The sequence below is a fragment of the Astatotilapia calliptera genome, chromosome 8 (assembly GCF_964374335.1).
Source record: "Astatotilapia calliptera chromosome 8, fAstCal68.1, whole genome shotgun sequence".
Taxonomy (NCBI): Eukaryota; Metazoa; Chordata; class Actinopteri; order Cichliformes; family Cichlidae; genus Astatotilapia; species Astatotilapia calliptera.
Window position 1 is genome coordinate 16,443,797 of NC_137429.1, and position 16,583 is coordinate 16,460,379.

General features: G+C 45.4%; 1 long non-coding RNA gene and 1 pseudogene across 2 annotated transcripts in view; both read left to right on the top strand.

The window, feature by feature from the left end:
* The window catches only part of LOC113019261 (integrin alpha-M-like), a 50,525-nt pseudogene that overhangs the window by 24,267 nt on the left and 9,675 nt on the right, over positions 1-16,583 (top strand). Inside the window, exons 25-34 of the transcript XR_013911109.1 lie at positions 177-327; positions 1,349-1,499; positions 1,731-1,804; positions 1,943-2,063; positions 2,202-2,341; positions 2,468-2,614; positions 2,707-2,919; positions 3,014-3,147; positions 16,096-16,238; positions 16,347-16,498. The product of XR_013911109.1 is annotated as an integrin alpha-M-like (transcript). The remainder of the gene's footprint in view (positions 1-176; positions 328-1,348; positions 1,500-1,730; positions 1,805-1,942; positions 2,064-2,201; positions 2,342-2,467; positions 2,615-2,706; positions 2,920-3,013; positions 3,148-16,095; positions 16,239-16,346; positions 16,499-16,583) is intronic.
* Positions 7,143-7,887, top strand: LOC113019307 (uncharacterized). Its single transcript, XR_013910774.1, has 2 exons — positions 7,143-7,684; positions 7,767-7,887. It is a non-coding gene; the product is annotated as an uncharacterized LOC113019307 (long non-coding RNA).

Here is a 16,583-nt window from a genome sequence, read left to right on the forward strand (position 1 = left end):
TGTATTGACTGATGCAAGAATTGCGAAAATACTAAAATGTCCATGAGCGATAATACAAAACAGATGGATGCATGCCAAAATAACAATCATTCATGCAATTTACTCTATGATCAAAATGTGCACTGTAAAAACATGTTTTATGTTGAAATTAGATTTGTTTATTTTTAATTTGACAGAAACAATGTTTTCACACCACAAAGAGGTTCCAGACCAGATGTGAAGAAAGTCTTGATAGTAATTACTGATGGACAATCTAATGACCGGTATGACCTGGGAAATGCAGCACAGCAAGCAGGGAATCAAAACATTGTTCGATTTGCTATTGGGGTAAGTACCTCCATTATTTAAACCTGCATAATGTTTAAAATTTATACTAATAATGTGTTTTGGTTATTTATTAGACTACAGTCACATGTTCCTACAGTATATGGAGCAAAGTAATGAGCCACCTACACAGAAACCATGGAAATCTGGGCCGTATCATCACACTGTTTTTACACTATTGTTAATGTTAATTTCTCCTCTATTGGGTTTCTTCACTGGCTTCCTGTTGAATTCAAAATCCTGCTCCTCACAAACAAGGTCTTAAATAATCAGGCTCCATCTTATCTTAATGACCTTATAGTACCATATCACCCCATTGGAGAACTTTGCTCTTGCACTGCAGGCCTACTTGTTGTTCCTATATTATTTAAAAGTAGAATAGGAGGGAGAGCCTTCAGTTTTCAGGCCCCTCTTCTGTGGAACCAGCTTCCAGTTTGGATTCAGGAGACAGACACTATCCCTACTTTCAAGATTAGGCTTAAAACTTTCCTTTTTGCTAAAGCATAAAGTTAGGGCTGGATCAGGTGACCCTGAATCCTCCCTTAGTTATGCTGCAATAGATGTAGGCTGCTGGGGATTCCCATGATGCATTGATTATTTCTTTTTCAGTCACCTTTCTCACTCACTATGTGTTAATAGACCTCTCTGCATCTGAATGGCAGATAGCCATCCCTCTTTGAACCTGGCTCTGCTGGAGGCTTCTTCCTGTTAAAAGGGAGTTTTTCCTTCCCAAAGTGCTTGCTCATCAAGGGTCATATGATTGTTGGTTTTTTCTCTGTATGTATTATTGTAGGGTCTTCCTTACAATATAAAGCGCCTTGAGGCAATGGCTGTTATGAGTTATGAGTGGTATCTAATTTCAATAAATTTCAATAAATAAAAAAGCTAAATTAATAATGGATATTGTATTAATGTCTGTATTAAACAGACTGTATTAATCTTTGTATTAAACTGTATTAAAGTTTTAATAAAATCAGTAAATAATTTTGCATTAAATGTAAACACATGTTTTAAACAACCCTAGGTGGGGAATGCATTTATTCAGCCTGAAGCAAAAAAAGAACTACGCACCATTGCATCGTCTCCCTCAGGCAATCACGTGTTTCAAGTGCAGAACTTCAACGCACTTGAAATAATCCGGCAGAGTTTGCAGGACAAAATTTTTTCCATTGAAGGTAAATTATATATTTAACATTTAGCAAGCTTTGATAAAATTTCTGTAAATGTTACATTGCATTATTGTATCATTGCTTGAGGCTAAAGGTCGATTTCACGAAGTATTGGTGAAATGAAAAATAACTACTGAGGCACCTTTATAATAAACAGATATCATTACACTAAATTACTAGTGTAATGCGTTGCGTTGTGTCTATAAATAAACCTTTTTATATTTTATATTATTACAGGATCTCAAACCGGTGGAGTCTCTCTGAAAATGGAAATGTCTCAGGAGGGATTCAGTGCAGTTATTGTGCCCGAGGTAATTAAAACTACCTGAAACTCACCAGACAGTCTAGTCATAGAAAGAGAGATTCAAACACTTTTTATAAAAACAAGAGTCCAGATTTTAAAGGTAAAATAAATTGTATATAAAATGTATTTCCTGTCTGCACTGTAGGGAATTCAGATGTCTATTGTTGGTGCAAACCAGTGGAAGGGAGGCTACGTGCAATACACAACTGGAGGGGAGAAGCTGAAAACATATGAGGATGTGTCTTTGGAGCCTAACAGTTATCTTGGTAAGAATATTACAGCTTTAACAATCTAACTCATACACATGTAATCATGTATATACACAGCTCTGCTGTAATTCTTTCACACAAATACGTATATCAGATTTTATATCTATCTTCTCTTTTTGCCTACCTAAATTCTAGGTTACTCCATGGCAACTGCTAAAACCCAAAGTGGTTCCCTGACAATTGTTGGTGCTCCAAGATATAAACACAGAGGAGCTGTGGTCGCTGTTAACAGAGAAAGCTTTCAAAACCAAACAATTGAGCCGTTGGCATCACAGGTATGTACTTACAGCAAGACAAAACTGACTGGGATTATTAACTGGTAGTAAATACTTTCTTAAATACAAATTGTTGTCATTTGGCTTTATGCGATTATTTTCATCAATAATGTGTTTCTTACACAGTATCAGACTGGTGAATATTTCGGGGCAGAGGTGTGTGTCATGGACATAAATGACGATGATATCACTGATCTAATCTTCATATCAGCCCCAATGTACACGGAGCCTGATAGAGAGGGAAGAGTTTATGTTTGCAGACTAACTGGTTTGGTAAATCAAAGTTTTATCCACTTCAATTAAATGAATTAGTTTATTTGTCAACTTCCCTAATGATCATATAATATTCACTCTCCTGCTTTTAGTTTGTGGAGTGTAATTTTGATGATCCATTAGTACTAAGAGGACGTGCAGCTGTCAAAGGAAGGTTCGGCTCTTCTCTTGCTGTGCTGCCTGATCTAAACTCAGATGGATTCAGGGATTTGGCAGTTGGAGCACCTTTGGAATATAATGGTGAAGGCAGCATCTACATATTCCACAGTGAAGGAGGAGGAAGAATCAGTCCTACTTACTCACAGGTACACAACATCGAGGAATTCAAAAAGATGACTAAACGTATTTATCAATATACAATCTGCAGCTTAATTAATTAAAATGTTTTCATATACACAGAAAATAACTGGCTCTGAGGTCCAGTCAGGACTGAAGTTCTTTGGCCTGTCAATCAGTCAGTCGTCTTTTGACCAGAGTGGTGATGAACTGCCTGACTTAGCGGTGGGTTCAAAGGGTAGAGTTGTTTTACTGAGGTAAGTCACAGTCCAGATAGTCCAGTCATGCATTATAGTTATCTGTGGTAATTCCACCATTGTTGTTAATTTGCAATCTTAACAAATGCACTACCTGTCAAAAAGAACTGCATATAGGTTACATATCAATAAATTCATCATAAATGATTGAGTCATTCATTATAAGGGATTTATGATTTTTTAAGAAATACAGATTGAGGGTAAAACTGTTGTCTAGAAGCATTAGAAACAAACAAAAGATAAACTGGAAGCTAGGACTAAGAAACTTGGAATTAACGACTAGGAGTGAACATGGAACAAAAGAAAAGAAAAGAGCAGACACAGCAGACTGAGATGACATGACAAAGATCGAAGGGAGACTGAGGACTTAAATACATGCGATTATGAGAGGATGCGCAACAGATGGAAGAACAGCTGAAACTACTTACACACTACCAGCACATGAGATGTATACAGGACAAGAGACTGTCAAAATAAAAGAGGAAGTAACAACACTGAGAAACAGACTAAGATGCATGAACTTGACATTAGGATTGGGAGTAACCTGACAAGGGGACACAACAGACCAGGGTAACAGGAGGGAACATAAAACACAGGGACAAGAGATAAACAAACATGGTAAGAGGTACCTAAAGGCTAGACGACAAAACAAAGACCACAAAATACAAATATTACACAAAGCAGAAACAAAACTAAAAGAGCCAAAACCAGGAACGTAAACTGAACTGTATGTAGCACCCCTGACTGTGTACTCCACTATAGCCGGGTACGCCCTGAGTTCTAGTTATCTTAAACTTACTTAGTTGCCCTCAGTGAAAGTTCCCCTGATTTACACACGTATAACACACAGATACACTTTTACCTTACTTTGAACTATAGATAAGAAACAGTACTAGACACAAAATCTTATGTTTAAACCAAGCAGGTTTACTGAATGACTTGGTAAACACCCAATAAATCAATAAAGTAAGAAGTCTCTTGCAATGACAAAATATAACAATAATAACAGTTACACAGTTCTTTACTGTAATGGGCCCCACACACACACACACTCTCACACCACCCAATTTCCCAAGTCCCCTCGGTGCAGGCCTGGATCGATGCTAGGGTGCGTAGGAACCAACGGTCCTAAAAGAAAACAAAATGGTGCTCCTACCTGGAAACCTTAGTCTTTTGTCCACAATACACTCACGGCACGCCGAGAGGTCCGTCCCTTAGGTCGCCGAGCTGCACGCTTACTCCTTTTAAGCAGCAAACCTGACCGGCCCGCCTTGGCAGTCAGTAGCCTCCCACTTCGTGCAGGTCAGGTGACGTCCAACAAAGTCCGCCTTTATGGCTGACTACGATTAGCCAAGTTAGCACGCCGCTAACTACGGATATTTCGAGGCAACAGTGCAAACCAGTCCGGGCTGCACCACCTCACAGTCACGCTCTGTTACTCAGCCATGGGCGTAGGATGATTTATCCTCACTGTTCATTGGAAAAAAGTCTCTGTAGACGCTAGCCGCATCTCGCGCACGCTTTTCTCGTGGCTGCCTCCGCTCTCTCGTCTCTCCTTCCGCCCGCTCCCTTTCAAAGTAAAAGCACCTAAACACACTTCCTTATTACTATTACAACACAGTAGAACGAACAACAGAACTATTCAGATATATCCAACTGGAAATAAAACTTAGCCCCATAAAATATACCCGGGCCACATCCTCCCCCTTCTAATCGTCTGGAGTTCCTCGTCAGACATCTCCCAAGGCGACTGAAAACAAATAAAACTCCACACATCTTGAATGTATAACAGACACTCTTAGAACTTCACTTTTTTTTTTTCATTTACACATTCCCCAACTTTATCACAACTCCTCTGTGAACAATAGTAATAGGTTGGTGACTAGCCTTCCCTGGTTCATCGTAGGACAGTCTCAAAACTGGCTTTATTCTTCTCTTCCCAGTCGTCCCTGACCTAAGGCATTTGCTGACCTCTTTTCCAATACTCCGTCTTCCCCTAGACCTCTTTGAGAGAGGTCTTTGCTTCTCCTCTTCTGACTCTGTATCGGTGTTCTTTACATCACCAATGTCATCTGCTTCCTCCTGAGACTCTTTGGCATTGCCCTCAGATAGAAACATAGCTTGAGCGTCATCCTCCGATGCCAATGGAGAATTGTCACTAAATGACTCCTCCCTCAACACTTTCTCCACACAGTCTCTGTACCAGGCATGTGGCCTCTCGTATTCTACATCTGACGGTCCAGTCGACTCCCCAGTGTCTTGACTCATGTCTCTGCTTTCTACCCTCTCTTTTCCTTTTCCCATCCTGCGAGTCTGTGGTCTCGCTGGCACTTCATCTCTGGCCATGCCTTCTGGCAGTCTTACTTCTGTCCCAATCGGTAACAAATGATCTCTGTGTAGGGTTCTCACACTACCTTGACCCGTTTGTGGCTTCACCCTATACACCGGTAGGTTGGGCAGTTTTCCCACAATCACATGTGGTACAGCGTTCCATTTGCTTTCCAACTTATGTTTCCCCTTCAACCCCAGATTCTTAAGGAGTACCCTGTCTCCCACTTCCAAGGCTTGGAAACTGACTCGTCGATCAAAAGCTCTTTTGTTTCTCTTGTGTACCTTATCAGCAGCCTCATTGGCTAATGGATAAGCTCTCTGCAAATCCTGTTTCAAGTCCGTCACATACTGTGAATGAGTCTTCTCCTCAGCTCCATCATGTCATGGTCTGTGGAATGCGTGATGCTCGGGTAGCCACACCCCCGGGCTGGGCCATCACTAGCACACCTGCTCTCCATCCCGGTGATTACACGGAGATCCACTTAATCCGGCGCTGACGGATGCTCCACGCCAGTCCGTAGTCATCCCCACAGTGGTAACCAGACTTCCACGAAAAGTGTGCATTCTCTTCTGCTTGGAACTTTGTTTAACCTGCCTACTTCTGTCCAGATTTCTACTCGGCGTCTGCTACCTGCCTGTCCTCCGGCTCAACTGGAGGTGGGGTGCCCCCGGCCTCTCGGCCTAGGGCTCGGTCACTCAGGCGCAGCTGGGGGCCGGCGGAGCTCACAGGCGCGTCACTGCAACTCCCCCTGACTTCTGCTCCGCGGCTGCTGGGCGAGCCCTCATCTGGGACTCTCCTCAGCTCTTACTGGGACAGTGGCGCGGCTGCCCCTCTGTTGGTCTTCCATGGTCTCTTGTGTTCTGGGGGCCTCTGGATGTCTGGAGTTTTGATCTCCTCCATACCCGCTTCACACCCTGGAGGACGGGGCTGTGGCCCCCCCACACTCCCTAGCAGATCATTACATGGAGAAACCTTTGGAATGCAAGCATGCTGATCCACACAGGTATGCACACATGGGTATTCACAGACACGGACTAAAGCTTTCTTGGCTGCTGCCTCAAAGCACACTGTGCGCTGTCTATCTTGCGTGCTGCACAATATCGTTTATTATTTAGTAAATATTGATATCTATGACTAGCTAGTTTATTGTGATGGTGCTTTGTTTTCTCTATTATTATGTTGCTCTTTGTTGTTTGCTGTCTCCTCTGTTTGTTTTTTTTTTTTTTTTTTTTTTTTTTTTCTCCATACAGGTGACCCAGGAGTTCTTTTTTTTTTTCTCTCTCTTCCCCCCCCCTTCTCACCGTCTCTTCTCCTCTTTGGTTTTCTTTCTTTCTCTCCCCCTCTCTCTCTCATTCATTCCCCCTGTCCTATTTATTAAAAAAAAAAAAAAAAATGACAAAGGATGAACTGAAGCTCTGCCATCACGTAATGTCGCATACTGCTGTTTCTGATGTCATTTAAAAGAAGAAAAAAAAAACAAAAAAAAACAAAAAAAAAAGAAACAAATGATCTCTGTGTAGGGTTCTCACACTACCTTGACCCGTTTGTGGCTTCACCCTATACACCGGTAGGTTGGGCAGTTTTCCCACAATCACATGTGGTACAGCGTTCCATTTGCTTTCCAACTTATGTTTCCCCTTCAACCCCAGATTCTTAAGGAGTACCCTGTCTCCCACTTCCAAGGCTTGGAAACTGACTCGTCGATCAAAAGCTCTTTTGTTTCTCTTGTGTACCTTATCAGCAGCCTCATTGGCTAATGGATAAGCTCTCTGCAAATCCTGTTTCAAGTCCGTCACATACTGTGAATGAGTCTTCTCCTCAGCTCCATCATGTCATGGTCTGTGGAATGCGTGATGCTCGGGTAGCCACACCCCCGGGCTGGGCCATCACTAGCACACCTGCTCTCCATCCCGGTGATTACACGGAGATCCACTTAATCCGGCGCTGACGGATGCTCCACGCCAGTCCGTAGTCATCCCCACAGTGGTAACCAGACTTCCACGAAAAGTGTGCATTCTCTTCTGCTTGGAACTTTGTTTAACCTGCCTACTTCTGTCCAGATTTCTACTCGGCATCTGCTACCTGCCTGTCCTCCGGCTCAACTGGATCTCGCGGCGCTCACCTGGCCCACTCGCCATTCCACGGACTTCCTGCCCCCACGGACTGCCACACTTCCCTCCCGAGCTCCCACGGTTCCGTTCTATCGTAAGCCCCTACTCTAACTCAGTCCTGATATGTTCTCCCCGCTTCCTGGCTCCCTAGTAATCATCTCCCCTTTCTATTGCAGCCCCCCGCCGTCCCGATCCCGGCTTCCTCGTGTCATTGTTTCCCCGGATTTTTAGTTTCTGTTTTGCTCTCTACTTTCCCCGGGTCGCCTTTCGTTGTTTTAATAAAGTGTCTTTTTGTTAGCTCGGAGTCTGCGCCTGGATCCTTTCGTGCCCGCGCACCACGGCGCATGACACATCAGGAGATGCTCCAAAACAAACATCCACGGGAAACCTAGCCTCCATCCATCCATCCATCCATCTTCATCCGCTTATCCGAGGTCGGGTCGCGGGGGTAGCAGCCTAAGCAAAGAGGTCCAGACCTCCCTCTCCCCAGCCACCTCCTCCAGCTTGTCCGGGGGAATACCAAGGCGTTCCCAGGCCAGCCGAGAGATATAATCTCTCCAGCGTGTCCTGGGTCTGCCCCGGGGCCTCCTCCCGGTGGGACATGCCTGGAACACCTCGCCCAGGAGGCGCCCAGGGGGCATCCTTGCCAGATGCCCGAACCACCTCAGCTGGCTCCTTTCGATGTGGAGCAGCAGCTGCTCTACTCTAAGCCCCTCCCGGATGGCCGAACTTCTCACCCTATCTCTAAGGGAGAGGCCAGCCACCCTTCGGAGGAAGCTCATTTCCGCCGCTTGTATCCGCGATCTCGTTCTTTCGGTCACTACCCACAGCTCGTGGCCATAGGTGAGGGTAGGGACGTAGATCGACCGGTAAATTGAGAGCTTCGCTTTTACACTCAGCTCCCTCTTCACCACGACTGACCGGTGCAGCGTCTGCATTACTGCAGCCGCAGCCCCAATCCGTCTGTCGATCTCCAGCGCCCTTCTCCCATCACTCGCGAACAAGACCCCGAGATACTTGAACTCCTCCACTTGGGGCAGGAACTCATCCCCGACCCGGAGTGGGCACTCCACCCTTTTCCGGCTGAGAACCATGGCCTCAGATTTGGAGGTGCTGATCCTCATTCCCGCTGCGTTACACTCGGCTGCGAACCGTTCCAGTGCGAGCTGGAGGCCCTCACCCGATGAAGCCAACAGAACCACATCATCCGCAAAAATCAGAGATGAGATTCTGAGGCCACCAAAGCGAAAGCCCTCCGCCACTTGGCTGCGCCTAGAAATCCTGTCCATAAAAATTATGAACAGAACCGGAGACAAAGGGCAGCCCTGGCGGAGCCCATCACCCACCGGGAACGAGTCCGACTTATTGCCGGCAATGCGAACCAAGCTCTTGCAACGGTTGTATAGGGATTGAATGGCCCGTAGCAATGGGCCAGACACCCCATACTCGCGCAACACCTCCCACAGGACGCCTCCATCCCAAACATCAAAAAATAGGGAGAATACCCTGTGGCATCGCTCTTTGTGCTATTATAGGCATGAACTAGTGACCCTACATGCTGACTCCAAGTTCGCTTCTTCTCATCCCCTAGTGTCGCTAACATTGACAACAAGGTTTGATTGAATCTCTCGGGTTGCGGATCCCCCTGGGGATGATAGGGAGTTGTCCGAGACTTCCGTATACCCAATGACTGCAAGAGCTCACGGATTAACCGGCTCTCGAAGTCTCGTCCTTGGTCAGAATGTATTCTGGCAGGCAATTCATAGTGCACAAAATATTTGTCCACCAACACTTTGGCAAACGTGGTGGCTTTTTGGTTTTTGGTGGGGAAAGCCTGTGCGTACTGGGTAAAATGGTCAGTTACCACCAAGACATTACCTATCCCCTTGGAGTCTGGCTCCATAGACAGAAAATCCATGCAAACCAAGTCCATGGGACCCTTGCTGCTCATCTGGTGCAGCCATCGGTGCCCTGTTGCATTTAGCTTTGCAGTGGTAAGGACATACGTCAGCGGATTGTTATCAGTGCTCACAGTAAACTTTGCGCCATACAAATAGTCATGGAATTTGTCCACGACGGCCCATTTCAAAGCCAGGAACTCTAACTGGTGCACTGGGTACCGCTGTTCGGGGCAGCTCAATTTCCGGCTGGCAAAAGCCACGGGCCGCAGCCCCTGGGGGTGCTCTTGGTACAACACGGCCCCAAGACCTTTCAGACTGGCATCCACATGAAGGGTGTATGGCTTGGCAAAGGCTAGCACAGGGGCAGTGGTCAGACACTGAATGATGTGGTGAAAAGCATCAACACACGACTGATCCCATCTACTCCCAAAGGGCTCTGATTCCTTCAAGTAGGTTTTTCCTTGTCCTGCCCGGCCTTTCTTACTGCGCTGCGTAGGGGCATAGCCTTTAGTGAGTTCTGTGAGTGGCCTTACAATGGAAGCATAGTTAGCTATGAAGCGGCGATAGTAGCCGCAGAACCCCAGGAAAGATCGCAGGGATTTCAAATCTGTGGGCGCCGGCCATTTAGTAACTGCTTCTACTTTACTCGGATCGGGGGCAACACCCTCTGCAGGCACAATGTGTCCCACATACTTCACTTTCGGCTGACAGAATTGGCACTTATCCAATGAGAGTTTTAATCCCACTTCTTCCAGTCTGTCTAGCACCTTCAAAAGTCGCTCCTCATGTTCCTCCAGGGACCTGCCAAAGACTATTAAGTCATCGAGGTACACTAGTACCTGCAGGAGGTTGATGTCCCCTACTGCCTTCTCCATCAATCTCTGGAAAGTGGAGGGTGTCCCTGTGATACCTTGGGGCATTCTCTCAAACTGATAGAAACCCAACGGACAAATGAACGCGGTCTTTTCTTTGTCCTCCTCCGCCATGGGTATCTGGTAATAGCCACTGCGAAGGTCCAGGACAGAGAACCACTTACTCCCTGACAAACAATCAAGTGCATCATCGATGCGGGGAGTGGTGTACTGATCAGGAATGGTTCGACGGTTTAGTGTTCGATAGTCAATGCACATTCCTGATACTGCCATTTTTCTTTCTGGCAATGACAATGGGAGAGGCATAAGGACTGCGAGATTCCTTGATAATGCCAGCTTGTAATAGGTCTTGTATGTGTCTGCGCACATCGTCAATGTCAGCTGGTGCAAGACGCCGTGACCGTTCGCGGAATGGTCTGGAGTCTGACATCCGAATGTGATGCTCTACTCCCGTTGCCAGACCGACATCCCACTCACTGAGGGTAAACACATTAGCCCTCCTGGACAACTTCTGTCGGAGCCGCTCTTTCCATTCATTTGGCAAAGGTGAGTCGCCAAAATTTATGAGAAGGGGATCTAGCTCTCTCTGATCTTTCCCCTTTTTTGAACAGACTTCAACTGCTGCAGTTACAGTATCAACCGTACACAACTGACCCATAACGGTCCTTTCTGGGAGAACGATATCCCGGGAAGACTGATTCTGCACTGCCACAACAAAATGGTCTACCTCCAGCGCAGAGCTAGACAACACCATGGGCTGCAGCAGCATGCCAGCTGGCAACGGAATGGTTGGGGATGCTTCCACCATTAATATGCCTTTGCTGAGTGGTTGTTCTAGCTCCACCCGGCATATAGCATGACAGCTTTGACCGGCTGGGAGTGACAGGGAGCTGGGCCCAACCCACTTCACCCAGCCTACTCCACCCTCATCCTCTACAGGGATCTCCACAGGAGCTGGTGGGGTTAAAACTCCAGCTGTTTGGCTTACAGTCTGCACGCTACTCACGCCTACGGTGTCCTGGCACAAGGTGGCCAATCTCTGGAAAAGGGAGGCATTGGTGCCTATGATCATGGGGTCCCAACTCCAGAGGTCCGGACCTCTGGAGTTGGGACAGATCAAAGCTAAGACCGAAATGGTCTCGTGACCTCCTTTGACTTGCTCGGGAAATTCCACATCCACAACGACATAGCCGAGATAAGGGTAACTAGAATCACTCAAACCCCAGATGGCCAGACCTGAAACTGGGTAAACTGGGACACCTGACAAGTGCTCCTTATACCAGTTCTCAAAAATAATGGTTACTCTTGACCCACTGTCTAACAAAGCATTGCACGGTTCACCATTCACTCTGACTTGCTTTACATTAGATGGACCTATCAAACCTTTAGGGATCCCTCTGTCCTCTAGCATGACTACTTCACTCCTCTTAACTGAACACACGGTATCACCTGCATCAGGGGGTTTGGGATATGATTCCCGTCGTTTGGGCTTTTTCCGTGACTGAATGAACCTCTGGATAACCTTGGCCTGGTTTGCGGCATTTCCACACTTACTAGCAAAATGCCCATTTTTTCCGCAGCGGTAACAAAAGTTGCTTTCTTTATCACTGGTGCTACCTGTCCGTCTAGAGTTCAGACCAGACCTGTACGGCTCCACTCTCAAAACTGGAGAGGACACAACAGACCTTTGCTCTCTGGCGTCCAGCTTCTGCTGCAACCTTTTAACCAGTTTTCTCAGCGCAACCACTTTGCCATCTGCTGAACTCTCTACACCGTCAGTCTTGCTTGTTGGAACAGGCTCTGCAACTTCTCTTGGTGCGGGGCATGACTGGTTTACCACGGATGAGACCATAGACTTCAGTTCTCGAATCTCAGTTTTCAGATTCTGAATTTCAATCTGTCTGTTGTCCTGTTCTGATTGTGTTTGGACTTTGTGTGCTACCAGATGCAATTTAGCCCGGGAGGCTTCATACTCCTCCTCACTTCTGATCTCACTTAAGAGCTCTACAAAACTGGGTGGGGTTTCTTTCCTGTCTCTCAGCTTGAGTTGCACTAACATCATGTCGGAGTACACGGCACCCCTAAGGAGCTGTTCTACTCCTGTCCTATCAACACGGTGGGCTTCAATTCCACCACAACTCACTACCCTGCTCAGCGACTGCTCTAATCGCCTCAGAAAGTCGGATAGTTTTTCCTGCAGTTGCTGTTGTAGTAACCGAGAAGCAAAGTACAAATCCTCACCCGTCTCAGCACTGCCAAAAGCTTTTGTAACAGCTTCTAGAAATTGTTCTGGGCTAATATCAGGATCAGCTGTCCTTACAGCTTTCACCACCGCTAGTGCTGGACCTTTAAGACTCAATGATTCTGCGCCTCTTTTCTTTAGCAGAACTGTCACTCTCCTCCACCATTAGGTGTGCTTGTTCAACCCACTGTTCGAATGTCTCTTCTCCAACTGGTGTTGGTATTGTGCCCGAGAACATTCTGAGTCTACGATAATGTAACCCTGGAGTGTTACTAAGGGTTTTAGTGTGTTATGAGTGATGTTAGTATTTTGAGTTCACTGTTAAGTTTTATTAAGTTAAATTATTTTGTTGAGAATTAATAAAATAGAAGATGTCTATAATGTCCTGATGGTCCTTGAAGTATACAGGGGGAAGTACCGCCTCCTGCCGTTCACTGCATAGCAGCTATGGATATCAGGAGAGAGGGAGAGGAAGAAAAGTCCATTTTTTCCAAGTGGAAAGCGTGGTTGTTTTTATCCAGTCGGACTGTACGGTGGAAATAAGCTATCTAGAAATTGTTGTTAACCAGAAAAGAGTTTGTTACTGCTCGGATTCTTCTGCGTCAGGTTTTTTTTACTTGGGAGTACAGTTCAGTGATGATCCAGTCCAAAGATGGCGAGCCACCCCTCCAGGATCCTTGAGATGATTGCTTTAAGAAGAGAACTAAATTCTTTGGACGAACTGTGAACTGTACAAACTCTACTAAAGTGGTAGGACAGATTTGCACGTCATTCCTCCTTTGCACATCCTGCAAAGAGAATCCTCATTGCTGGACTCACACTTAAGGGTGTCGGCTGACACGAGAGAGAGACTGAGTCAAATCCCCCGGGGTTGTGTGTGTTTTGTTTATTATTTTCCATGACTTGGGCCCAATTTTTCCTTTCATGCACTGTTATTGTTTTCATTGTATGTATGTAAGATTCTTTAATTGTGAATACAAATTGATCAAACCAAGTTCTCAGAGCGTTTCATTAGTCATCCACTCTGCTCCAGTAGTCGAACCTCAGCTATTGGCCCAACACACAGGTAACCATTTAAATCTGTATCCCAAGTGTTGAAAGGGGTGTTACAATAACTATTGCCTTCACTGGAGGGTCTCTCCATCTTTGCCAACAAATCGCCCACAGCACGGATTATCGACTCTGTTACCATTACCATTCTCCTGTGCCTCTGCCCCGCGTTTCGATTTACTCTGGGAAAAATCCTCACGAGGCGAAGCTTCAGCTGTCACTATGATGGACCACGGCTCACCAGCCCCCGTAGGGTACACTTCAGGTGGGATTCTTGTGGCATCTACTTTCTCTTTGGTTTCACACAGGACAGTTAGCCTATCAAGCGCTTTGTTGTATCTCCGGCCTCTGACCCACACTCGACCCAAAGCTTTAACACTCTCCAGAGTGTGCTCTATTTGGTCTAGCTCCACTCCTTTGGGAGTAAGCACCATCAGTGTGTGAGCCTCATCTAAGGTCTCTCCACGACTCCATTCCTGAAGCTCCTCGAACAACTCAGAGTGCATAGCTTGAACATCCATGACCAAACAATATCAAAGTTACTGCTTTTATCTCAAAATACACGTGTTTGAGAACTTCAGACTTAAACAACAAAATATCCCAGCGGTGCCTCCATTTTATGTAGCGCCCCTGACTGTGTACTCCACTATAGCCGGGTACGCCCTGAGTTCTAGTTATCTTAAACTTACTTAGTTGCCCTCAGTGAAAGTTCCCCTGATTTACACACGTATAACACACAGATACACTTTTACCTTACTTTGAACTATAGATAAGAAACAGTACTAGACACAAAATCTTATGTTTAAACCAAGCAGGTTTACTGAATGACTTGGTAAACACCCAATAAATCAATAAAGTAAGAAGTCTCTTGCAATGACAAAATATAACAATAATAACAGTTACACAGTTCTTTACTGTAATGGGCTCCACACACTCTCACACCACCCAATTTCCCAAGTCCCCTCGGTGCAGGCCTGGATCGATGCTAGGGTGCGTAGGAACCAACGGTCCTAAAAGAAAACAAAATGGTGCTCCTACCTGGAAACCTTAGTCTTTTGTCCACAATACACTCACGGCACGCCGAGAGGTCCGTCCCTTAGGTCGCCGAGCTGCACGCTTACTCCTTTTAAGCAGCAAACCTGACCGGCCCGCCTTGGCAGTCAGTAGTCTCCCACTCCATGCAGGTCAGGTGACGTCCAGCGAAGTCCGCCTTTATGGCTAACTACGATTAGCCAAGTTAGCACGCCGCTAACTAGGGATATTTCGAGGCAACAGTGCAAACCAGTCCGGGCTGCACCACCTCACAGTCACGCTCTGTTACTCAGCCGTGGGCGTGGGATGATTTATCCTCACTGTCCATTGGAAAAAAGTCTCTGTAGACACTAGCAGCATCTCGCGCACGCTTTTCTCTCTCCTCTCTTTTCTCGTGGCTGCCTCCGCTCTCTCGTCTCTCCTTCCGCCCGCTCCCTTTCAAAGTAAAAGCACCTAAACACACTTCCTTATTACTACTACAACACAGTAGAACGAACAACAGAACTATTCAGATATATCCAAATAAGATAGAATCAAAATGTCCAAATACATAAACACAGGATCATGGCAAAAAGTTTATGGAGTCAAAAGGATTAGACATTTTTTTCAAATTATTTTACCACATGATGAAAAATGCTCTGCTGATTTAAAAAAAAAGAAGCAGTAAATGTGTGAAACTGTAACTTTGTTCATACAGAAATGGAAATGCATGCAATAACAAAAATATTTTCATACAATACCATGTGTTTCAGCACTGCTGACATTATCAAATAGGTATCATTTACTCCACCCATTAATACTGTGAAGTTACACCACTGGCACACAAGAGTGATGGTGATGGGAAATAGGTCTATGTTGATGTACATCTACATAGATATTCCATTAAAAAGCATTCCTGATTTATAATTCATTATTCCATAAATCATCATTTATGGAATGACTGTGGCTCAGGGGGTTGGGAAGCGTATCTGTAACCGGAAGGTCGCCAGTTCGATCCCTGGGATCTCTGTCCTGGCCGTTGTGTCCTTGGGCAAGACACTTTACCGTACCACCTACTGGTGTTGGCCAGAGGGGCCGATGGCGCGATATGGCAGCCTCGCTTCTGTCCGTCTGCCCCAGGGCAGCTGTGGCTACAACTGTAGCTTGCCTCCACCAGTGTGTGAATGAATAGTGGCATTGTAAAGCGCTTTGGGTGCCTTGAAAAGCGCTATATAAATCCAATTCATTATTATCATCTATCATTTAAAAGATTTCAGGACTATTAGGTGTTAAATGTCTCAAAATGTTTGAGCTGTAGTTGTTCAAATGAAATGTTAGGGCAAAGGAAAGATTAGATTGAAGTCTTGTTACTAATTCAGGTCAGAACAAAAAGTCAAATCTTGTTCACATGTGTTTTCCTACTTTCTAGATCAAGACCCATAGTAATGGTTGAAGCTGAGGTGTCATTCAGCCCAATCCAAATCCCTACTCAGAATGTAGACTGCTCAAAACCACTGCAGAACACAGCTGAAATTTGCTTTACCATGAGCAGAGTGTCTACAGTCAACACAGGTTCATCATTCTTGGTTTTTCTGAACTACAAAGCCACTGCCCAGCAATTTAATGTTTTCTAAATGTATGTAAATTGCAGCATTGAAATCAAACACTGATTTATTCCAGCTCAAGCAAGGATTAATTACACTTTAACACTGGATGCCACTCGCAAACCTCCAAGCAACCGGGCATATGTTGGTGGGAAACGAGAGCAGTCAGGATCACTTACTGTGGACTTAATAAGAAAAAAATGCTCAACTGTGAAGTTCCTTGTTGAGGTAAAACCAAATAACAACATCAGAGAAAGTTCACCTTGGTGTAACAATATATTTTGATTTCCATTTTGTTTTTAAGAGTCATCCA